This window comes from Danio rerio, chromosome 18, assembly GCF_052040795.2.
Source record: "Danio rerio strain M-AB ecotype USA chromosome 18, GRCz13ab, whole genome shotgun sequence".
NCBI classification, from domain to species: Eukaryota; Metazoa; Chordata; class Actinopteri; order Cypriniformes; family Danionidae; genus Danio; species Danio rerio.
The window spans coordinates 17,876,796-17,901,965 of NC_141038.1; the positions used below are offsets into that span (position 1 = coordinate 17,876,796).

Genomic DNA, 25,170 nt, shown 5'->3' on the forward strand with positions numbered 1-25,170 from the left:
TCCATCTTTCCCTTTGTATGCACTGTCAAAACGCCTCCCAGCCTTTAGAGAGGGTGGATGTGGCTGCGTATTGTCACCATGATTCATGGCATGAATCAATGCCTAATGATGGGATTTACAGAGAGGAACATCAAAGAAAAGATTCAGGAGATTTGCAGAGCAGCGGAACTATTGTCATTCGGATCCTGAGAATTTACCGTTTTTTGAAAGAATTTCATACAGGCTATTTTCTATATGCCAGAGATTGTTGTGGACATGGATTCTTGAGTAATAAGTCAAGCAAATATAATGACAGGTTGAAGAAACCTGGAAAACAGCAACTGCTTTAAATAGGATACAAACATACACACACACACACACACACACACACACACACACACACACACACACACACACACACACAACACACACACACACACACACACACACACACACACACACACACACACACACACACACACATGCACAAAAATAGCATTTATACTTTAACATTACTTTTCTTAAAAAGTAACTAATCCCCACTTTTCATTTGGCTAGGTGCCTTATTTTTCAGGGGTCGCCACAGCGGAAAGATTCGCCAACTATTCCACAATATGTGTTACGCAGCGGATGACCATCCAGCCACAACCCAGTACTGGGAAACATCCATACACTCCCACATTCACACACACACTCATACACTATGGCCAATTTAGCTTATATCTTTGGACTTGGTCCACCCAGGACTTGAACCAGCAACCTTCTTGCTGCGAGGTGACATGCTAACCCCTGAGCCACCATGCCGTTGTATTATATTATTTAGTTGTATTATATTACTTTTACACTGATGTTAAGTTACCAAGCTTCAAACTAAAAACAAGCACTCTTTCAAGCACTGTATTAAAACTTGTTTCAATGAACATTTCAATGTATTTAGCAATTAGCATTAGTATACAATAGCGTGTAATCTCACAGGTTTCACTCAGACCACTTTGAATGACATTTTTTGGTGTGAGAGGCAAGACAAGGGCAGTAAAGATGACATCCTCTAGCATCAGCCGCTGGTGTACGCCTTGAGGCTAGAGAAGAGTTGTTTTACTCATACAGCTGTAACTAGCTGGTCTGCGCTAAACATGCAGTACTCTACAGCACAAAGCCATTCGAAACATACTGTAGGCAAGGCAAGTTTATTGATATAACACATTTCACACACAGTGGTAATTCAAGTGCTTTACATAAATAAGAATAAAAGAAACAAGAAAATATAAATGATTAAAAGACTTAAAATGATTAAATAAAAACGTATTATATAAAAAAGTAAGGCATAATCGTGTTATATAGTAAACAGTACACTGTTAAAAAATGGACAATATAATAATAACCTTGGGGGAACCATATTGGAAACATTTAACTGAACACAGGTTCTCCAGTTCATGAGTAGATAATTTATATGAGAAGGTTCTTTTAACACTGGAACACCAGAATTCTGTAACTACTACAACGGCCATAGGGGTCATTCTGACTGCTCAAATAATACAGAAATGAAAAGAAATTGTGTTCAAGAGTTCACACTTAGCTGATGATTGATTATAAAGCTTGTTTGGTATGCTGTCCCGGGAGCGAGCCCTGAGCTCATAAGATCCTTGAGCCCTGGGCTCCCTGCCGTTTGCAAGGCGAGAGGGGAGTTTGAGCTCAGGTACATCTCGAGAATTCCCCTGCTGTAGTAGCTAATGAACAGATAGTGATTGCTCTTAAGAGATAACTACTTACTAGGAGCATGTCTATGGTGCCGATTTGGATTAGTCATTTAGCTTAAGTTGCATGTTTTTGGACGATGGGAGGAAACTGGAGAACCCGGGGGAATCCCACGTGAGCATGGGGAGAATGTGTAAACTCCACACAGAAACGTCAACTGGCTTGATAAGGATTAGAACGAGTGACGTTCTTGTTGTGATGCAACAGTGCTAACCACTGGGTCACTGTGCCACCCATCTAGGAAAGGAGGAGGAGTAGGGGTGGAAAGGGGAATTCTTCAAAAGAAAGCATCTGTCATATGGAACTTAGGGTATTTATAGTGGCTTAGGAATATATGTGTATGTGAACCTCTCGAAATGAGTTTATAAATAAACTTCACTTAAATCATATTTACAATCAAGCATGTATGGAGATTTTAGAATTAAGCTTTAAATATCTGTCATCATATTTAATGAAGTCATTACTCTAAATATGAGCAATTCCATGCAAATGTCACAAAAAAAGTTTTTACTAAGACATTTGTTTGGTAAAAAAAAAAACTGAAACCCTTTTTTGTGTAGGCTTGTGCTTTACAGGACTGTCAAAATACACAAAAATGTTTCTGTAAATGTTCTCAAACTATTATATTTGATTTACCAAAGTCAAACATACGCCAATTTCACATCTGTCACATCTGTGACAAAGCTTTTTCCTCATAAATGCAAAAAATGTCAAACAAAATCAGTCATGTTTGTTCTATAGTAAGCCAACTCTTCTCTTTTTGATTAGCATTCGTTCCTTTGGGTTGTGCAGTTTAATTCACTGAATTTCTACAAAGTATGTTGTATACTGTACACTCACAGACTGTTTTGGTCACATTATAACCCATGTGTATTTCCCTCATTTAAAATATAAAAAAAAACATTTACAGATTGATATTTTTCTAATCCCATAACTCTCTGGTTAGTTCTTTCAGAAAATATAAACAGATGTTTTAATATAATGTTAACATATACTTTCTCTGTGCATTTACATTTTTACTGAACATGTCACATTCATAATGCTGAAACTGCTTATGTACATTCTTTTTATTATTAAAACCAATAGTTTTGTACAAGGTACTAGACTGTCCACAAAGTAGTCTAGTAGTGGACTCATTAAAAAAGTAGTGGATGATCAGATCTCTTTTGTGTAATTTTAATAAAATAATGTTAGAATAAATATATTCACACATTTAGGAAATGTCAGGTTAGGGGAGAGCAGGGATGAAAGTATATGTAACGTGGCAAGAAAGTAACAGCGATTTTCATCGCTAACATTTGCTTTCTATGCTATAACAGCACATTCAGCACACAACCCTTGATGTAATGGGCCAAATTTCATGTGATTTTGCGACCGTGTCCTGCAGTTAGTTAGTTACTTTCGTGTTTTATGTGCCACACTAATGATAAATCTACAGGTTATTTAGTGGAATAACACATCCTTAAGTTGGAAATGTCTTAAGTGGGGATGAAAGTAACATTGGTATTTATGTCTCACTGCTAATAAACAAACCTTATTTTTTTGCATTCACATTAAAGTTTTATGTGTTTGGTTTCGGATTTTGTAAGAAATGTATGCATATTGCCAATAATAATAATTTAAAAAAATATTCAAAAGTTGTAGAAAATTATAATATTTTGCATTGTTGAATTGCTTTTGAAACATTCGATAGAAGTGAAGTTTAAAGAGCCCATATTATACATGAAATAGGGTCATATCCTGGTTGTAAGGGTCTCCAACAACAGTCTAATATGCATGCAAGGTCAAAAAACACTTTCATGGTCTTATAATCTGCATTTATTTTTACCTAATTATCCCAGCGACTCCTGTATGAATCGTCCAGTGATTCATTTGTTCCCAAACCCCTCCTTAGCGCGGAGCTAATCTGCGCTGATTGGACCGATGACAGTCTGTCGCGATTGGTCGACTGCCTTCAGTCAGAGAGGGAAATGGCCAATAGCTAATCAGCAATTTAAAAAGTAATCACAGTTCATACACGCTCGATAGTGTAGACGTGGATTTTAGCTGCCACACTATGGCGAGTAGATAGTGCCACGGATAACCGAACGAAGGAGACAGTCGTGTACTCGCCATACCACACACACACAAAAACACACACACACCTCCGGATGACAACGCTCCCGCTTCCGCTCGCACCCGCCAGGTTTTAGCCTGAGAACCCGCTCCGTTTTCTGCCCGCCGCGCCCGGTCCCGCTAGAGCGGAGAACACAACCAAAAATCACCCAGTATACAGTCCAGACAGCCAAGCTGTTTGTATAAACACACACACACAGCACAAAGCTCGCTCGTTCGTTCGTTCGTTCGCTCGCTCTCTCTCTCTCTCTCTCTCGCTCTCTCATACGCGCGCGTGCGCACTAACACACACACAAGCACCACGCAGACTCTCTCTTTCTAATTCGCATAGCAATATCTGTGATATTGCTAGACTGCCCGCTCCCGTCCCAAATTAAACCCGTTACCGACCGCTCCCGCGATTTATTCGGAAATTTATTCCCGCGGCTGTCCCCGCGCCAGATTTCTGCGGCGCGGGAATAAATTTCCGAATAAATCGCGGGAGCAGAACTCTAGCACGGAGCTCCATAAACAAACAGCACGCGTCGCGTTTTTAACGTGACTTTGCACGCGATAAGATAAAATATCCAGTTAACCTGATACAGTACACGCGGTTACAAGTAACAAATCACAACTAAATACATTTGCAAGCTAGAGTCAACGAGGCAACAACTTTAACCGCACGTACTTACACTTGAGAAATGGAAGAAACCCATCCTGACGTCCATCAGTTACGCTTTACTGATCCTTCCTTTAACAAACTCAGATGAAGTATTCTTTGTAGCATGTAGCTTCCAGAAGTTTCCAACTGCTTGGTTATAATGCTGAGGTTTCATCTTTGGGTAGAGACTCAATATATCCATCTGCAGTGTGACTTCAATCGACCGGCATGTTTGTGTGCGTGTGTTTGTGGGTGTGCGTGTGTTTGTGGGTGTGTGTGTGTGTCTGGGTTTCTGCGTCAGAGGGCGGGGCCTCAGGTTTGAAATCTCCCGGGTTTGCGCGTGCACGTGAATAACTTGGTTTCGTTCGTACGTCATGGCGAAACACCTAATGAGTCGGTATCAAGGCGACTCGTTTGAAGCACTATGAGTCGACTCTTTTATAGATGAATCAACCGTTTTAAACACTGTATTCTTACAGATTTAAGCCTTAGCTGGATACTTCACTTCACTTAGAGCTGTGTTACACACTACATGGAGGGGAATTTTCAATAACCCATAATATGGGCTCTTTAAAACGAAAATGCTGTTTATTTTATTTATTTTTTGCATGAAAAAATATATTTGCAGTTAATATTAACAAGGTCGTAGTCAAATATATTTAAAATAAACAAGATTAAGTAAGTAAATCTGTGTGCGTTCCTGCTGATGGGGTCAAAAGTAATGTTCTTTAGTTTGAAGTGAAGTTATGGACTTGTTCTACATTGGTACAAAATAACATTTGATTTTGGGAGGACCACTCTTTGAGATAGTAACTACAGCAAAAAAATAAAAAATAAAATAAATAAATTACACACATATACATATATATATATATATATATATATATATATATATATATATATATATATATATATATATATATAAATATATATATATATATATATATATATATATATATATATATATATATATATATAAACATAATCTATTAAAATGTTACTTTCGTCTCCGCTCTCACCTAACATAGTAATATGGGTTTTATTTTAATAAATTATTAAATTACAAAATGACTGCTTCAGTAGTGTTAATCAAATTAAAAACTTCAGCACATTCAGTAAATTAAGATTCACAAACTAAAAACACAAGGCAGTTCTTGCTGATTAAATAAAAAATGACAAACATCTGAAGCAGTATTTCAGTTAATGTGAAAATTTGCATTTCTTTTACAAAAATGTTTTCCAAATATTCAAAAGATTAAATAATGAAACCGTTAGGAAACTAGCCACATTCTTTTCAGTCTTTACACAAAACACAGATCAAACTAAAACGATCTGTGACTAATGTAAGAATCAGACCCAAAAACACCACTGACAAACAGTCAACACGTCAGAAGCGAATTCCAAAATCTGACTTCTTGGTGAAGTCATTAACAAGAGAAAATGGCAATAACAAGCCCTTAGATGACTAACACAGATGCCACGATTCAAATCATGCATAATTCATGAAATGAATAAATGCTCAGCAAAAAAAAAAAAAAAAAAAAAAAAAAAAATAGGGAACACAGTCCAGATCTGTTCGCTTACAGCCAATTATAGCTAACTAACATAAAAGAAGTTGTCACAATCAGTTTGCTATTTCACCCCGGTGGAAGAACACTGCCATAACGTGTGACAGATTTGGCTTCTGGGGATATGCTGGTTTATGCTTGTCTCCATGCAGGGGGGAGGAAAGTTTTTCTGGACAGACAGCTACATAAACACACAGTATCAGTCGCACCCGCAGTGTCAGCGCTGCAGGAGACCCACGACTCCAAACTTCTTCTCATTTCACTCTCCGCACCACCCAGTGGGCAGTCACTTAAAATAGAAGACAATAACATGCATGGCGGCCCCTTTGAGATAGCAGTAAAAGCGTGCCTGATGGAGCCTGATGCCTGCAGATAAAAGCTGTCTAATGTGGGTCCTGCTCATATGGTTGCGTAATCAATATACTTACAAAGCACACATGTAGGGTACACTTATCCAAACATCCTCTGGGATTCAATGGAGTGCTATGTAGATGTAATAAAGCTGCAGTTTATCATTCAAAACATAAATCTTAATCTAACCTGAGACGTTATAAGCGAACCGCCACTTTAAGATGCCTGAAGTGACACGGATGATTAGGTGAAAAGGGAACAACATGACAATGCGCATATAGCATCTCCCTAAGCCCTTGCCAAGGTTCCTAATTCGCTGTGTTTGTTCACAAGGATTAGTGGGTGCTCGGCGCTCCATACCGACTCATCGAGTGCTCCCACTAATTCTTATCCAAGCATGACAAAAAGCAGACAAATTTCTCGAATGACTCTACTGTTAGTCTTGCATGATTTAGATTCACTCCGCGCCGCCTGGTTACTCAAAGGTGAGGGGAACCACGTTATTAGCCAGTTATTCTGCAAATGACATTTCCCCCCCGCCTTACAGACATTTGAGATTTACACTCTAATTGCGACTAACTAGACAAGTGCCCTTTCTTTTGGCTTGACCTCACTGGCATTAATAGTTCAGATTAAATCAAATGTCATTCCACACTTAGGTAATTGAATTATATCTCTGTGTTCCCCCTGACATCTGCAGTGATTCATTTTCTTTCCCCCTTTTGTAAATCGCCCCAGACTTCAATTTGGATTTGCGTCTCCCTGATTTCGCCGAGCAAAGAGAGAAGGATCGATCCGGCTGCCCCCCTCAGCATCAGAGAGGGTCTTACCACTCACTTGGCGCGATCGATTTACAGTGTGGAAAGCTGTTTCTTTTTTAATCCATCGAGAAACAAACCGTGAAAGGTTGCCGGACGTAGAGTCCATGTGATGCTGACAGTGAGGACTGAACAATATGTGAGAGGGCTGATAGGCATTTAGCTCAAGGCTAATGTATAAGGATAGCCATTTAATCCCTCAGAACAGAGACAGATCAAGTTAATGCACTCTGTCACATCCTCTCTGCCTCAAGACAACTCTGCTCAATGCAAAAAAGGCCCTCAGCAAACTCCATTAAAGATTGCCGGTCCTTTATTGTGCTGGTGGCCGATTCATGAGTGCGTCCAAACATTAACAGTCAGTAAGGGCATGAATCCAGACAGATTCATAAATATGACAATTAAATTGTTGCATTCAAACTGATGTAAATGTGAAATTAAAGAGCTAGTAATTAACTTGATTGTCAGAGTTTTATAGTCTTTATATGGAATTGTAAACAGTTATATAAGACAGAGAACACAGGCCAAAGATGAGCTAAAAAGTGAGCTAATAATACTTACAGCTAGACTGTTGAAATGCTTTAGCTGTGATGCTAACACAGTGGTAGTAGTAATTAATATTTATAGAGTTAGTATTTAGTTTGATTGGCGGAGTTTGATCGTGATGACTAGTAATCAAGTTTAAAATGAAAACGGAACTTAGCAGAGCAGGCAAGCTCAGCAGAGCAGGCGAGCTACAGTAAGCTACAACTAAACTCGGCAAGAGAGCAACAGGAAACAGCAGGAGAGAGCAACAGAATTAAAACTTTCTACGTTTGGGTTTAAGATGAAAAAAGTACAATAATCTTGCAGCGTTCAGAATTGTTTTGTGGCTCTCAGATCAGACATTAAATATGCCACTCTCTGCATTGTGTTCATAGGTAATTATCTAAGTTTATTTAGCAATATTAGAAGAAAAGCTCCCTACAGTACGTAAACCCAGATACTCCCCTTAAATAATTTAGAAAAGGGGCTACAAATGAACAAAAGTGAAACAAGAAGTATAAACAGAAATCCTCTGTTTGTGTGACTAAACACAATTATTTATTTTATCATAGTTGAACAAGTCAAAGTTTGGAAAGATTTCACTAAGGTTGCAATTATTTGGGCAAAATATGAAAGATCTTAAAATGTTATTTTGATTTAAAGTAATTGTTTTCATGCTTAAAATATTATTTATTCTTGTGTTTAAAGCTTTTGTTAATGCGCTACTTCCAATCCAGGCACATTCTGAAAAGGTACCACTATATACATTTCTGGAGAACCAAATAGGTTCTCTCGCGAGCACCATTCGCACCTGCTGATCTTGTGTAAAATCACCAAAGACGGCTGTCGACTGACTGACTAACTGATTGACTGACCCATCCTCCTGTTTCCCTAAACCCAACCAATAGTGTTTTAAAAACCCCCGATTGACCAGCACCAACCCACTTCCCTAAACCAACAATTTAAAAAAACAATCCAGAAAAAGAAAAGCCCTCATCTGATTTATACCACATTTTCAGATTTTACCACATTCTCACCCTGTTATTTACTTCTTAATATTATTTTTTGCATTAAGTTTTTGTCTTTCTGCATTTTGGAATCATTCTTCATCTGTCAACTCCTCTCTGTGTCTCAAGTCCACCGACGTACATGGCGAGCTAACTGGACAAACTTGTAACAGCAGAAAACCATCCATACGGAGGTAAGTGGTCAGCTGGTAAGTGCAAAAAGAAATGGAGTCATACTGCCTTGTAGCGTTCATTTTAAAAATGAAATGCAACCATACATACTTCTGGCTACATAATTCACAATCTCCAGAAACGTATATATAGGGCTACATTTTCAGAATGATCCAATGTTGGCTACTTCAGTGTCTCTGAGTCATTCTGAAATTATTATTACATGCTGAATTAATGCACAACAAAATTTTTATTACAAAAGTTTTGCAAACACGTTTTATACCATTTCAAATATATTTTTGTGCATGCTGATTCATTTATTTTCTTTTCGGCTTAGTCCCTTTATTAATCTAGGGTCTCCACAAAGGAATGAACCACCAACTTATCCAGCATATGTTTTACGCAGCAGATACCCTTCCAGCTGCAACCCATCACTGGGAAACATCCATACACACTCATTGCCACACGTACACTATGGGCAATTTAGCCTATCCAATTCACCTGTATCACATGTCTTTGGACTGTGGGGGAAACTGGATCACTCGGAGGAAACCCACACGAACACAGGGAAGTGCACAAACATTGTTTACCCTTAGTGTTGACATGGTCCTAATACAGAAAGTAATACAACAAGCGTTTACAATGTCCTTGATGGGTGAACATTAGCCAGTGGGGGAGTGTCTCCAGGAGTGAATTATTCATGCCCATTGTCACTCCCATGCATACAGTATGCTGGCAAAAATTTACAAAATGTAAATCATGGTAAAGTTTTCTGTAAATGAGAGAACAGAATAATTTTAGCCTGGTTACTCAAAAGTCTTATTCAGGCCCATTCAGTGCATTTTTTTTTACCTTATTTCAGCTACATTTTTCTCCAACAATTACTAACCACACATATTTTTTTTCTAAAAGCACTAGCATGTACATCAATATTTCTCACATATTATTGTAGCACAGTTCGTGCTGAATACAAATAAAATACATGTTGTCCAATACTATGTAAAAAATAGCTGAATTAAGCACAAATGTCAGGGCATGTCAAAACATTATAGTGGCCCCAAAACCACCTCAGACCCCAGAGGCTGAAAACCAGATGCAGACAGGACCAATGATGCAAACACAAACCGAAGCTTTAAAAGTTTATGCTAGTCAAAATGTGAGTATGTGATGATGTCTATCTAGCTTATGAATATTTCATTGGCATAACGCAATGTTCTAAGCAGTCTCCAAAGTAAGGAAATAGGTCTTCAAAGCATAAAGGCTTCACTGCTGTTTTGTAGTAGCCAGGGCCTCAGCATATTCTTATTACATGCAATTTTTTCAGAAGTTCAGCTTTTCACAACAATCGCTGTGCTTATGTTGACAAATCCCTTCCTACTTTTATCTGAATTCCAATATCTAAAAAGACCCTGGTGTCCTTTTTAGAAGAAAACAAGAATAACATTTAAAAAAAAATTAGTTGACCCAAGCCTATATCTACAATAACAGGCATGGGATGTGTCACCGCCGCAAGTCCCTCAGATCCGCACAAAGGTTTGAGTAAGGCCTGCATTGAGTGGCTGTTGTAATTCTCAGAGAGACAGGCCCGCAATCTCCAGTTTCCCAGACACAAATCCTGCTTATCTGCCGAAGGGAATCCTCCCCTCCAGTCCCTCTCTGCAGTCCAATCCCACGAGTTCCACCAGCTAAACGCAACCAACCAAGAGGATGAAAAAATGCAGAGAATTATCTCACACAGTAACCAAATCTGACCAATGAAAATACAAGTTTGGGATATTATCTTTGGATTTGACTGTATGAGATATAGCTGATAGACTGTTTGAAAAACAGACGCTTCATGCATAACAGGCCCATATAAGTGTCGACTTCACAGCTTCCAGCTTGTTCCACGAGAGCTCCTTAAAAACCTTGCATGAGCAGAATTTGTAATTTACGGTGTCAGCCACTATCAGTTTCAGAATGCATAATGCAAACATGCCATATCTTTGGTAAAGCAGATCTGAAGCCACACTGAAAGACACAGCTTGGTCTGCCTAAACTCTTTCCCTATCCCAGAGGACTAACGAAGGGTGCCAGGAGATGAGAATCTGGATTTTGTTCATCACTTGCAGATGGTGGCCCATAATGAGTTTCTGGCCAAACAGGACATGGTAGATTTAAACAGCTCAGAAAAGCGTTCCCTAAGCAGGACAGCCTGCCAGATTGCAAAGATGTTGAGTGGGAGCTCTTAGCCATTGCATGTTGGCACACCAGGAATTTGCATTTTGTCACAAAAACATAATCTAATTGTGTAAATATCAGACATCGCTGACTGCAACATCAATCTTATACGCATGTTATTTTTTTAATAGTAGTTGTTTTCATTTTCCCTCATGTTTCCTTACAGCCTTCCCACTCTGCATTTGCGATTGCCACTGTAGCTGTATTTACATAAATGTGAGGTAATCATTGACAGAACTTGATTGTGGCAAAGCTCATTAATTCCAGTTGCCAAGACAACTGGATTGACATCTCTTTGAAAACATTCCATAATCGAACACACTTCTAATGCACATCAATCAACAACTTGACATACACTGATTATTGATTTAGCACGTCTGTGCAACATGAAGGACTACCATCAAATTAACCAGATCTCAAAACATACATCATACCCCAGTCCGCTTGAATTTATTGCACCTCACTAAATCCAAATCAGGTTCCTCAATTTGTTCTCAAGGACTGATGGATTATTAATAATGAGCTGGCATAAATTATAAAAATGGTTCATGGGTTTTCATGGGATGGGCTTTGATGACAAATGTCCTAGCGTGTGATGATTATGACGAACTGCCAAAATATCATAACTCACACCTCCTCCTCACAATCTCACCCCTAAAGATTAAAGTGATGATATGTCACCTTAAAGCACCGAGGTGGCTGACGATTGTGACAGCTCTTGTTCATTAGGTCTGATAAAAATGAAGCTCATTTTTGGGTTGATACAGGCCGGTTATTGCTCGCATTTCCCACCAATTCTCTGTGAAATGAGTTAGCTCATTTGGAGTTGTTATGTTGATGATATCCAACTTTATATCTCCTCTCAACCTGATCATTTAAATGAATTTACTAAATTAACAGATTGTATAACTGATATAAAAAATTGGATGACTAATAACTTCTTATTACTAAATTCAGATAAAAATGAGATCTTGCATATTGGACCCAAAAAAACTCACACGCAAAAACCTAGGACACTGTCTAATCCTTCATGGACTCTTAGTTCAGTCCTCATCTTTAGTCAAAAATTTGGGGGTGATCTTTAATAGCAACCTGCCCTTTAAAGGCCAGATTTCAAGCATTTGTAAAATTGCATTTTTTTTATTGTAAAAATGTTGCCAAACTTCAACATATGTTATCAATGTCTGATGTCTGGCGGAAAAGCTTATTCATGCTTTCATGACCTCTCGGTTGGATTACTGTAATACGTTATAGACGGTTGCCATGTTGGACCAATTAACAAGCTTCAGCTACTGTAGTTCAAAATGCAGCCTCTAGAGTGCTTTCTAGAACAAAGAAATATGATCATGTTACTCCAATTCTTTCATAGTTGCATTGGCTCCTTATTAAATATAGTATAAATTTGAAATTTTTATTGACTACCTACAAAGCCCTAAATGGCTTAGCACTACAGTATTTGAAGGAGCTCTTGGTGTATTATAGCCCCTCACATCCTCTACGCTCAATTAATTCTGGACAATTGATTATTCCCAGAATATCAAAATCAACTGTTGATGGTAGAGCTTTCTCGAATCTGGCACATAAACTCTGGTACAGCCTTCCTAGCACATTTCGGGAAGCACTTCTCTTTGCATTAGCATACACATAAAACATGTGAAATCCAAATCCTCTAAAGGATTGTTAGTCTGCATTATTTAGGGCAACCGGAGCTGAGAACACTTCCCAAAAGACATTATAATTTGAACGGCATCTGCGCTTATGTTAGACTGCTTTTATTATTCCAGATGTTTCCATAATCCTGGACCAGGCTGTATTCTGAGCAGCTGCTGTGGTGGTCATGGAGTAGAGAAGAGCATGAGACTTATTCCTATGAGACCCCAGTGACAGACAAGTCTTCGCATTAATTGTGAAGGGCCAGCCTGTACACCAGCCGGTGACCTCTCCCACCTGCAGCATCTCCACAATGGACGTCCAGCAATCTCCAGCCCCCGGCGCCTAGACTGCAGCTCTGCACAAGAAGTTTGGCCAGAGGAGAAATGGTTGTGCAAATTGAGACTACTGTTTTTTTAGCAAATTGAGACTACTGCGTCTACTGTGTCTCATGCCTAGTTCAGACTGCGTGATTTCAGCCCCGATTTTGGCTCGCCGACAGGTTTTGAGAAATCGCAGACAAATGCCTGAAATCACAGGCAAATCGGTGCTCGTGCACGTGAGTGACAATCACACAGTATGAACTATCAAAGATGCAATCTGAGAGAATCGCTGATGAGTCGCCGATGCCTGTGAGATATTTGGTGTGCTGAATATCTAGAGCTGTCGGCGATTCAAATCATGCTGTGTGAATCGAGTTTTGACTGAAAATAACATCAGCGATCGCCTACAGCCAATGAGAGAGCAGCATTCACTTGGCCAGCAGGAGGCTGGGGGAGAAGTTAAAAGCGCTCTTTTTCGGTTTATTTGGACCCATGAAATGGAGGAAAAACTAGTGGAGGTTTGACAGGACTCAGGAGCAACCGTGTCTGTTTGACGTTTCATACAGAAAGAAATTAGTTTATTATCAACGTTGAGGAGAAATGGCTAATTCTTTAAACCCAGGTGAGCAAACATGTACATGTTCTACCCCATTAAAGGCTTCTTTCTCATTATGTAGTTAATAACAAAAGATATACTACGTGTTTTTGGCTGTGAGACGTAGTTTGGACGAAGTTGTTGGCGATTTTTCTTATAGTTAAGTCATGCAATGTAAATGTCCCGGTCACCGATCCATCTTGCAGTGTAAACAAAGCAGCGACGAAACGCAAGCCCAGATAGTCAAGCAGTGTGAAAACGTCTGTGACACGACTACTTTGAAAATCATGCAGTCTGAACTCAGCATCAGACTACTGAGGTGTTTTCCTTTTACTTTCGTCAATTGGTGAAATTTGTTCCTTGCTGCTGTCGCCACTGGCTTGCTTGGTTTGAGACTTGTGGAGCTGCACATCGATGGATTTGCTCTTCAGTGTTTGGACTTTCAGTAGTAAAACTTAAACCACACTGAACTGAACTAAACTGAACTTCAACACTGAAAACTGGACTGACACAGTTGCAGTATACTATAGTCTTCTATGTTAAGCTGGTTTGACACAATCTACATTGTAAAAGCGCTATAGAAATAAGGATGAATTGAATTAAAATATTATGCGATGGTGCGAGTCTCCTCTCACAAGTATTATTTTCATATGATTTCATGTTGATGTCAAAAGAAATATGAGGTTTATTAGTTTCCTGGTGCTTTGTCTGCTTCATTATTTTGCCCGTGACAGTTTAGTCTGGAGGAGGAAGGGGGGTGTTTTTCATTAAACGCTTGTATCGTCTCAGATACTAATGGCAAACGTGGGGAGAGCAGGAAATTAAAACCTACATCAATACGTGAGAGGCCTCGCACAGTAACATATTTTCAGCCAGACTCTCAATTCATTAAATGCAAGCATGCAAAACGTGGACAACCGTATGTTTTTGTATTAATCGATGAATGAGTGAAAAAAAATCCAGCGTTCACAAGCCTGGTGAGGACATTTCAACAAGAACACTGGTAATGTGAAACCATTCGCAATCACTTTCACACATTCATCAACTCACCTCCATCTTTTTTTCTCTTTTTCATTACAGCTGATAGGAGAAGGAACACAAAACACATTTGAGCCCTCTGCGCTCCATAAAGAATATAATCAATTCTTTATTATTGCATTCGGGAGGCTTGAGGCCTGTCAAGCCAGGGAAAATGATATTGCTGGAGACTAAGAGAAGATAAATTCACGCGTGGAGCTTTGCTAATGGCGAATGGGACCAGGCACTGTCCGGTTTGTCTGCGGCACGTTACTGATGATGAATGACAGGCCCACGATGACCTGCGGTGCGCCTCCGATGACAACGTGACAACATTCAACCGCAGCATGAGAGCATGGAAGAGATATCAAACAGTTTTCTTTGTTGAGATCCCCTGGGATCCTGGGAAACGCACATTAACCAGCCCTCCAGACAGGTGGTAAATCCTCTTGACGTGTTTATACTTATTTTATAGCCACAACAACCACATTAAAAGGATGGCAGCTGGAGAGCCGCTATTTCAGCAAGTCTGTCTATGACGGTCTCCATAGTGACCTGAGAGGCAGCATCTTTTAGAGGAAGTTGCCAGAAACAATGAAGCATCAAAACATCAAAGCAAACTAGCATGTAGGAAATAATCAAGCAGTGTCTGGAGACGTGTTCACACTGCTATCAATAATTCATCGAACTTGGGTTTATAATAACTGACAGCTCCTCTGTTCTCCCGCATGCTTTCCGGTAATTTCCTTTTTTCATCTGCAAAACTGAGCGATGGCTCGGAACAAAGGAATCAATATAGCAGAAAACAAGGAATTTTGACAATTTTATAGCTGCGCTAAGCTAATCTGGGACCGGGAGTCATTCCATTAAACTCAAATATGACTCCTCCAGGCCTAACTTCTGTCATCAAACGCTAAACATTAATTGGTTTATCAAAGGTTAATTGCTCAATAGATACTAGGCTGTTGGAGTTTAATTGTGCCATTAAATGCTGTCGCTACAGCCCCGGGTTGGGGTAATGGATTTCGCCATTTGAATGAAAATATTATTTGGTGGCAGCTGGACTGATAACAGCGTTGAGCACAGACAGGTCTTTGCCCTCTCACACAGTGTCTGTCACACAGGGACAATACGCAGGAGCGCATGAGTACACATGCTCGCCGTAAACAGTGATCGTATTTAGCCATGCTTTGTAAATCCAAATGACTCATTCTTCACTGTGGCAGACTCGTCTTCCTCTGCCCGCTTTTATGAATGCATCTGCGTCTGCCATTAGGGTGTAACACATCAAAATGGGATGAGGAAATTGCATGAGCCACGGTTGGGCGAAATTCAGAATTGAACTGGCTCCCTTTCAGTTCATGAGTGTGAATTAAAGTGGCCATGCAGGAAGTTGAATCGGAATGACAGGAAGAGGAATTTACAAGTCAGAGAAATTCAGCGTGAGTAAGGCAAGGAAGCGTTTACTTGCCCTTGTCTACAAAAGTTCACTTCCCTCACAAATAAGCTAAATTCTTCAATTGAGCTATTGTTGTGTTATTTTAATATTTACTTCTCAGATTTTTACAAAACAGTTAAGCATACTAAACTTAGAAGACAGAAAGTCTGTTTGGTGTGTACTTATATTTGGTGTTCAATGAGATGTAATAAAGAGTATAATTCAGACCTCTTAGTTTTTCATGATTTTTTTTTTTTTTTTGCAATAAAATGATTTTGTGGCTGTTATTCCCAGATAATTGCAGACACTTTTGCAATTAAAAATATATATAAATGTATAAAATATCTTATTTACCATTTTAGGTAGCCTACTATGTTAGGTGTGCTATCTGAAACAATGAAAATGACAATGAATAGGCCTTTTGGTAGGAAATGGTAGGAATTAAGACAAAGGAAGTTTGTATAACTCTTATTTTTATCCACAAGCTTACTTGCTCTCAGATTTCACTCCCTGGACATGTGTCCAAAATCGCATACTTCCATACTATAGTACGCTTAAATCAGTATGCAAGCTGAGTACATTTACATTTACATTGTCATTTAGCAGGCATTTTTATCCAAAGCGACTTACAAATGAGAACAAGGAAGCAATTTACACAACTATAAGAGCAACAATGAATAAGTGCTATAGGCAAGTTTCAGGTCTGTAAAGTCTAAGAAGTAAAGTATTAGTACATTTTTTTTTTTTTTTTTTTGAGTACAGTTAGTGGTATATCCAGAGAGGCAATTGCAGATTAGGAAGTGAAGTGGAGACTAAATAGTTGAGTTTTTAGTCATTTCTTGAAAACAGCAAGTGACTCTGCTGTTCTGATGCAGTTAGGGAGTTCATTCCACCAACTGGGCAGATTGAACGCGAGCGTTCGGGAAAGTGATTTCTTCCCTCTTTGGGATGGAACCACGAGCCGACGTTCATTCACAGAACGCAAGTTTCTGGAGGGCACATAGATCTGCATAAGTGAGAGCAGATAAGAAGGGGCGCAGCCAGATATCGCTTTGTAAGCAAATATCAGAGCTTTGAATTTGATGCGAGCAGCAACTGGCAGCCAGTGCAAACGAATGAGTAGCGGAGTGACATGTGCTCTTTTAGGTTCATTAAAGACCACTCATGCTGCTGCGTTCTGGAGCAGCTGAAGAGGCTTGATAGAGTTAGCTGGAAGCCCCGCTAGCAGAGAGTTGCAGTAGTCCAGTTTGGTGAGAACAAGAGCTTAAACAAGGAGTTGAGCTGCATGTTCAGATAAGAAGGGTCGGATCTTTCTGATGTTATAGAGTATAGTATATATAGTAGTATGTCCAAATTCATAGAATTTGAAAATCAGTATGTGAGAAGTACCCTGATGACCTACTACGTCCGACGAGATTCTGGAGTGTGCATCCGATGCACAGTGGGCTATCCCATGATGCCCCGCAAGAGAATTCATGAAGGGGAGTAAAGTGACACATATGTGACAAAATGGCAGATGTATTACGTCCGAATTCTATTCATACTGCTCACAATAATACTGTATAGAACATACAGTACTTTTCTAACTGTCAAGTAGTATGTTTACATTCAAATGCAGTACCTACTGAGTAGTAGGCGGTTTCGGATGCAGCCAATGATCTGTGAGTGCTAGATTGCTGGTGATTACAGTACATATTCAGTATACAGTATAAAAATACACTTAAGCACACTGAAAATATGAACTTATATAAAGTATATTTATTCTGTGTAAAGTTTTGTCAGCATTTATCAGTGTTTCTTGACAAACAGTTTTCTCTGGAATCAAATCTACATCCTAACATTTAAATTCTAATTGCAATTTTGCATTCTACGTGCAGCCTCAGTTTAAAACCAAAATGAAAAATACAATTTAAAAGTATAAAAATATATATTATTATGAAAATGTATATTATACACTGACAAGGAAAAACAGTAACCAAAACTATACAAACAAACAAACAAACAAAAAAACATTCTGAGCCTTAATTGAATTATCCTATAACTCCATAGTTAAAGAGTAAATCCTGCAACTGTGTGAACACACTTCATCATACAAAAACCAGAACCTGCAAGAAGCATTGTTGTACCAACAATACATCTCTTATTGTGGTTCTGCAGCTTCTTTAACGATCACTGGGTCATTCTTAGTGCAATTATTTCAAATAATTGACCTTGAATTGTTGCTTCCAAACAACCATTCTTCTCTTCCATGCTTAATTAATCAGGACATCCACAGTAATTAATCTCAGAGGAGAATTGATTATGTGGCATAAAGCGAGGGGTTTGTATTACACTGCTCTGTGGGCATCAATAACCAAATGTTAAATGAGTGGAAATGGAAAAAAAACAACAACAACGCTTTCATGATTCCTAATGGCCTTGGCTGAGGTCCCGGACAAATAAAGCTTTCTAGATAAATGAATAACTGCATGATGTTTTTATTATATCAAGTTAAAAATTGTGGTGATTCCTTCAGGCAAAACTGGAGTCTATAGTGTTGACTTTCAGCACTTTTTTATGTGCCTAACATATGGCCTATACAAGATGTGTTAATACTTTAAATGAATATAGTAAAAGAAATTATTATATTATTGTATAAAAATCTGTTTTTTTCTATTATAAATTTTACTCAATATATTAAAGTTAAAATATACTGTATATATACATATATACAATACCTGACAAAAGTCTTGTCTCCTATCCAAGTTTTAAGAACAAAAAATTGTAACTTGACCATTAGGTGATTTATGAAAGGCAAAGGCCTCTAGATTATGCTTATTTTACCAAAATAAAATAAGATCAAGGCCTGATTTTTATTTATTTAACTGAACAGTAAGGTCTGACTTTGCTCAGACAAAATTCTTGTCATTTAGAAATAATGTACAGTATAGAATATAAAGTCATGCTGCAGTGGAAATGATCTTGCAGGACTGCATCCATACATCTCTGTAATGACTTAAATTACTTATTAATAAAGTCATCTGGAATGGCAAAAAAAAAAAAAAACCATTGCAGTACTTCCAGGGTTCATCGAGACTTTTTGGATTCATCTTCAATGCCTTCATCTTACTTGACATGTTCAATAATGTTCATGCCTGGTGACTGGGCTGGCCAACTCGACCTTCTTTGCTTTAAGGAACTTTGATATGGGGGCCAAAGTATGAGAAGGAACCCTATCAAGCTAAACATTTAGCTCTGTGAATATCTTGGGTCCATGCGGGTTCCAATAAGTATTTGTGATGATTGGGATGCTGTTCAGCAGATGATTCATCGGAAAAATCTACCTTCTGCCACTTTTAAATGATTAACTTGAAGTCAAGTTATTATTTGTTGTTTTTACAACTGGGATCAACGGCAAGACTTTTCCCAGGTAGTGTATGGGCATAAGGTATACAATATGGCACCTCTGATTTTATTGGATTAATGAATATCAAACTATAACCGTACGTTTACACCGAAAGCGGCGACAGCGTCAAAGTAGCCGGAAGTCATTCATTTTCAATGAGAGCCGGCGGCGATAAGCGGTGAGGAGCAGCGCGGCGCGTCTTCGCCGGCGTGAGCATCGAGGAGAGTTGAAATGAAGTCAACTTTATGGTAATTAGCTATGACGCGGTTCGGCGGCAAGCAATCAGAATGAAGACGTCCATCGCTTGATAGCAGTTCAGAGAACACAGACCTGTGAACTTTGGTTCCGACCACAGTTGTTCCCAAGGGTTTGATTATTGTGGTCGCCGGATTTCCAATTATTTACAATTTTTTCCTACAGGAACATACATTAAATAAGTTGCTGGCGAGTTACTGATGTTCATTAATGTTATATAAATTTATCTTAAAAAAGCAGGAATCTCACGCGATGTGACAGTACAAAACAGTACTGCTGCTTCAGGATATTTCAGACATATGGACACATATTGGATAAATAGAGCAAAGCCGCACCACACGCAACTTGATCTTCCATTGTTGTATGAATTTGATAAGAAGTGCGCAACATTTTCACGCTAGAAACATGTTTTATGCAGGAATGTAACTGATATGCTGCAACGGCTCCTTTAAATACGAGATCAATGTAGCGAGTTTTGACGCTCTCGCCGCAGGAGCTGAAGGCAGAGAGCGTTGTCGCCAGGGCGGCCAGAGCGACCTTGGACGCTCTCGCCGCTTTCGGTGTGAACGTACGGTGATTAATAGTACTTTGCTTTATAGCAACAAACTTTATCTAAATAGTAGAAAATGGCAAACAATAAAGCATGATTCAATAACCAACAACAAGAAAAAAATAGCTCAGCGCTCAGCATAACTGAGTACCCTTCTATTTTGAAAATCAGTTACTATAGGCAATGTATTTTAGTGCATTTAAACAAAACAGATTTATTAAACAGATATATTTATTTAAATAATAGTTTAGTCACCAAACAGATTTCTAAATTGAAAGATAATACAATTGAATTCAGGCAAAATGTTGAAAAAAAAATGACAACCTATGTAATTTCAACAAAATTTTAAAAAGTTTTTGCTTCTCTTGTTTTTTCCTCTTTTTAAATTTGTTTTTAATATTTTTCTAAAACATATCAATTTGGGTGTACTGTGTTTGGACCGTTATCTTAAGTTATTTTGTTAGATAAACAGCAGATTTGGCTTTAGTACTGACTAATCAAATGTAAATGCACAAATATAATATTGTATAGCTTCCAACTAAAAATATAACTTTAAAAGAGGGGTGTACCCGAGCCCTGCATGGTGCCTCCCTTTGTAAAATATCACTTTTTCAGAAAACCATGATACAATCCATTAAAAGAAAAATATGAGAAGTGATATCCTCTTGAAAGCCTAATTTAGCTCTTTGTTTCCATCCCATTAGCTTCTACCCTGTTATTCATCTTGTTCATTTTCTTTCGTCTGTAAGTATCAAGTTAAGAGTGCCTGAAGTTGACCGGAAAAATAGCTTTTTTATATTACAACTTCCTACACAGCACAGGCAATTTCAACTTTTTGAAAGTTCTAGAGTTCAAAAGGTGCTGCATAACAGAAGCGTTCTGCCATATGAAATTGATGTGTTGTCTGCAATACCTGTTTGTGAATGCACCAGCAAAAGTGGTAGCAATTCCACCCTGCCATTTAGTGTTCAAGCCAAACATGCCATCCAAGTAAAAAACAAACAACAGGAACAAAGGCCCCGCGAGTTCCTGGAATTAGCATCCAGCATGAGGCACCAGCTGTGTTTGCTGTCGCCACAGAGGTGCAGCGAAACGCTTGACAGTGTGTCACGTCGAACCGCTGCCATTCTGCAAACGCTGCGAATCTCTACTCCTGACCCTCGCTGCCACAAAAGAAGCACAAGCGCTTTCCATCTCCGCAGAGCTCACTGCCTGTCAATCTACCTATTCAAAGGTTTCCCTCTCCCTGGGAGAGTCTGTGCCTCCATCTCTCCATTTTGGCCCTGCCTATAAGTGTCACTTTGGTTTAGATTCCACCACAGCCCCAGAACCGGATAAAAAGAGCTCCCACGGAGGGTTCGGCGGGGTGGAGCAGACCTGCTGTTTCATTAGCACTCCAGGGAAGTGCTGGTTCAAAAAGAGGCCTTGCGTCACGCTGTTGATCCCTTTAGCTACATCAAAGAGCAGTTGTGATGATTGCATGGGGAGATCGAATGCCACACTGGGCACTCTCAGAGTAGAAAGAAGTTGTCGGTTGGCGTGAGCATTTAGCATGCTAATTGGAGCAATGGCCATCTGTACAGTACAATATCCGCTGTCCAATAATTTAAACGGCCATTTTTATCATTGGAAAGCCACGGGAGGGAGAGGTCGAAGCGCTGATGATAGTTTGGCAAGGAAAATGAACTGCAGCATCTGTTGGGAAATAAACCAATGTTTGTCAAGGACTTCAGGAAAACAACATTGGTGTAATATAACCCCGACACCATCCGGCAAAAAGCCTGGAATGGTATAGATAAGAATTGGAAGGGTTGTCGAATGAAAGACACAACCTAGCGAGACAGAAAGTGCAGAGTGTATGAAATGCAAGCTGTCTGTAGCCGAACACTCTGTGGATGGATCCAAAGCTCATAGACTTCAGCACAGCCTGAAAGAGAAATGTGAGATCCACACACACACACACAGTCTTTCCCACTCCTGCTGCATTTGAAATTCATTTCCAACTCCCCCTCTCCACAAAGTCTCACATTTATTTTTAGCTCTTTGCCTGGGAAGCATATAAGAACATTGAATGAAAATTCATTTCAACCCCCAACAGAGCTACAAATCTATTTCTCAGAATATGTTTACCCCTGTACAGCATTGATAGCGGTGTGTTTATCATTTACCTCCACTTGCCCCAGTCGAGGCTGAGGACAAATGTTCTATCCCAATAATCCAAACAGCCGTACACTTCCGCATGATAGTTGAGATTCTGTGGGAAAAAAAGGAGGCTTTTCTTGGTGTACAGGGTAATTTAACATAGATCACTATGGGCAGCTCTCACATTTAAGGTGGCGTTTGCGGTTATACACTTGATTGCGTTCTGCTGACAGAGCTGCGAGCGGTTCCTTGCCCTATCGCCTCTGCTGCAGCCTCCTGAAAAGACACTGTGACCAAGAAGGTCAAAAATACAAGGAGAAAACTATCTGTTAAAATTGTTCATTCATCTCAAAGGCAGCTGCTCACTGATGCATGACCACTGGAACTACGCAACCAAGAGTAATCATGACTCACTGTACCCTGTGGTGGACTACGGTCATTTTAGGACTAAAAAATTTCAGGGTTTTAAATTTGTATATATATTTATTTTCCATCAGCTTGGTATAAACTTTGCAGAACTACAGTATATACACTCACTGGCCACTTTATTAGGTACACCTATCCAACTGCTTATTAACACAAATTTCCAATGAGTCAATCACTTAGCAGCAACTCAATGCATTTAGGTGTGTAGACATAGTCAAGATGACCTGCTGCAGTTTAAACCGAACATCAGAATGGGGAAGAGAGGTGATTTAAGTGACTTTGAACATGGCATAGTTGTTGTTGCCAGAGGGCTGGTCTGAGTGTTTCAGAAACTGCTGGTCTACTGGGATTTTCACGCACAACCACCTCTAGGGTTTACAGAGTTCACAGAGGGTCACAATTTGGCATCAACAACATGAAAGCATGGATTTTAGGCTGCTGCTGCTGGTGGAATAATATGGGGGATTTTTTCTTGGCACACTTTGGGCCCATTAGTACCAATTGAGATATTGTGTCAATGCCCCAGCCTACCTATGTATTGTTGCTTACCATGTTCATACCTTTATGACCATAGTGTACCCAGCTTCTGATGGCTGCTTCCAGCAGGATAACGCGCCATGTCATAAAGCGTGAATCATCTCAGACTAGTGTTTTAAACATGACAATGAGTTCACTGCACTCAAATGGCCTTCACAGTGATCAAATCTCAATCCAATAGAGCACCTTCTGGATTTTGGTCTAAATGTAAAACATAACAAACCAAGTAAAATAGGTAAAATAAAGGTAGGTAATAGACAAGTTTATTAAAGAAAAAACATTACTGAGAAAATATTTGAGGTTATTGAACAGATGGTGGTCATCCTTTCTAAGGTACACCACATTGACAATTATGTTAACTTGGATAGAAACACTGCATGCCAAATGCCAAGTCAGCTTACTAAACATTTGTACAGCAACAATCATTTAGCTGTTTTCTTTATGTGTAGGCAAACTTAGAGTGAGCTCATAATGTAAATATGTATTTAGAGAAGGCATCTCATTCCAATAAAAACAGTTCATCAAAAAAGCCCCCTCTCACTATGAATGTTTTGGCATCTTCTCGTAAACGTGAATACAAATTCCAAGGTTTATAATTAGCCTCCAGAGAGTCTTTCAGCGCTGATTTGGCTCCAAAAAAATATACAAAATATAAAAAAATTAGCTAAAGTGGTGATCATATTTAAGCAAATAATTCTTTTAAGAGATCTGAGTGTTTGAGTTTTGAGCAATTTCATAATTCTGACTGTTGTATCACCACCACCTGATCAAAGTGTGCCTTGATGATGTTGTAGATGGGATGGGTTCTACCTTTCTTCAAAGCTTTAAGTCTGTATGACTTACGGTTTAGACACTTTTAAGCCAGAATAGTGATCCTTGAAAATCCCAACAACTGCACTAGGGATTCTGCACTATGCACTTGAATCCCTTATAAAAATCTATTCAGATCTCATGCTTTTGAACAGCCATCAATAGGCAAGTCATGATGTTGTAGCTGCACCATCAACCAGTGCCCAATCAGCCACTTCCTGACCTCAGGCTGTGAATGTCCAGCCTTTGGGACTTTCTCCTTTCTCACACTTTGTCTTCATCAAGCTTGTGGTAAGCTAGGTGAGAACAGACATGTTCTGTACATCTATGCATAGCATGGCCTAAGGCTGTGTTTTAAAAATGGGTCACAGGTAGGCTATCTGGTTCATGTGCAGTCATCTGAAACAAGAGCTGCTGTGCAATTTGAGCAGACAGGATGCAGCATAAGCCAATCACAAAAGAAAGAAAACCCCTTTAAAGTCCATCTTTATTGACCTGCCGTTTGTAAAAAGAGGCAATCCCTTATCTATTTTAAAAAGTCGCTTAGGATGCATTTTTTTCCAAACCGAGATGGTGTTAATATGGTGAATCTTAAATTTATAATAAGTCAGACACCAAAACAGGCATTAAATACCATTGCTCACATAAACCATTGCTGCAGAACAAAAGCTGCTCATGTGTATAGGTTGGCATATGAACAATCGGATAATGTTAAGCCATAATAACAGTGTAAAAATAGTGGGAGGCATAAATGGGAGCTTCTTTTTCTGCTAGGAAGACACATAATAATGCATAGCTTGGATCAGCGGAGTTCGTCTCTGCCGCCAAACTCTTTATTATAAGATGTGGGCTCCCTGGGAGCTGCTGTACGTTATCAGCGCTCATCAAAGGCA

At 39.1% G+C, this 25,170-nt stretch overlaps 1 protein-coding gene and 1 long non-coding RNA gene across 3 annotated transcripts in view; both read right to left on the reverse strand.

The window, feature by feature from the left end:
- LOC148679549 (uncharacterized) overlaps positions 1-25,170 on the reverse strand; it is a 225,324-nt gene that overhangs the window by 175,699 nt on the left and 24,455 nt on the right. The gene's annotated exons all lie outside the window — the stretch shown is intronic.
- mgat4c (mgat4 family member C) overlaps positions 1-25,170 on the reverse strand; it is a 219,345-nt gene that overhangs the window by 62,349 nt on the left and 131,826 nt on the right. The gene's annotated exons all lie outside the window — the stretch shown is intronic.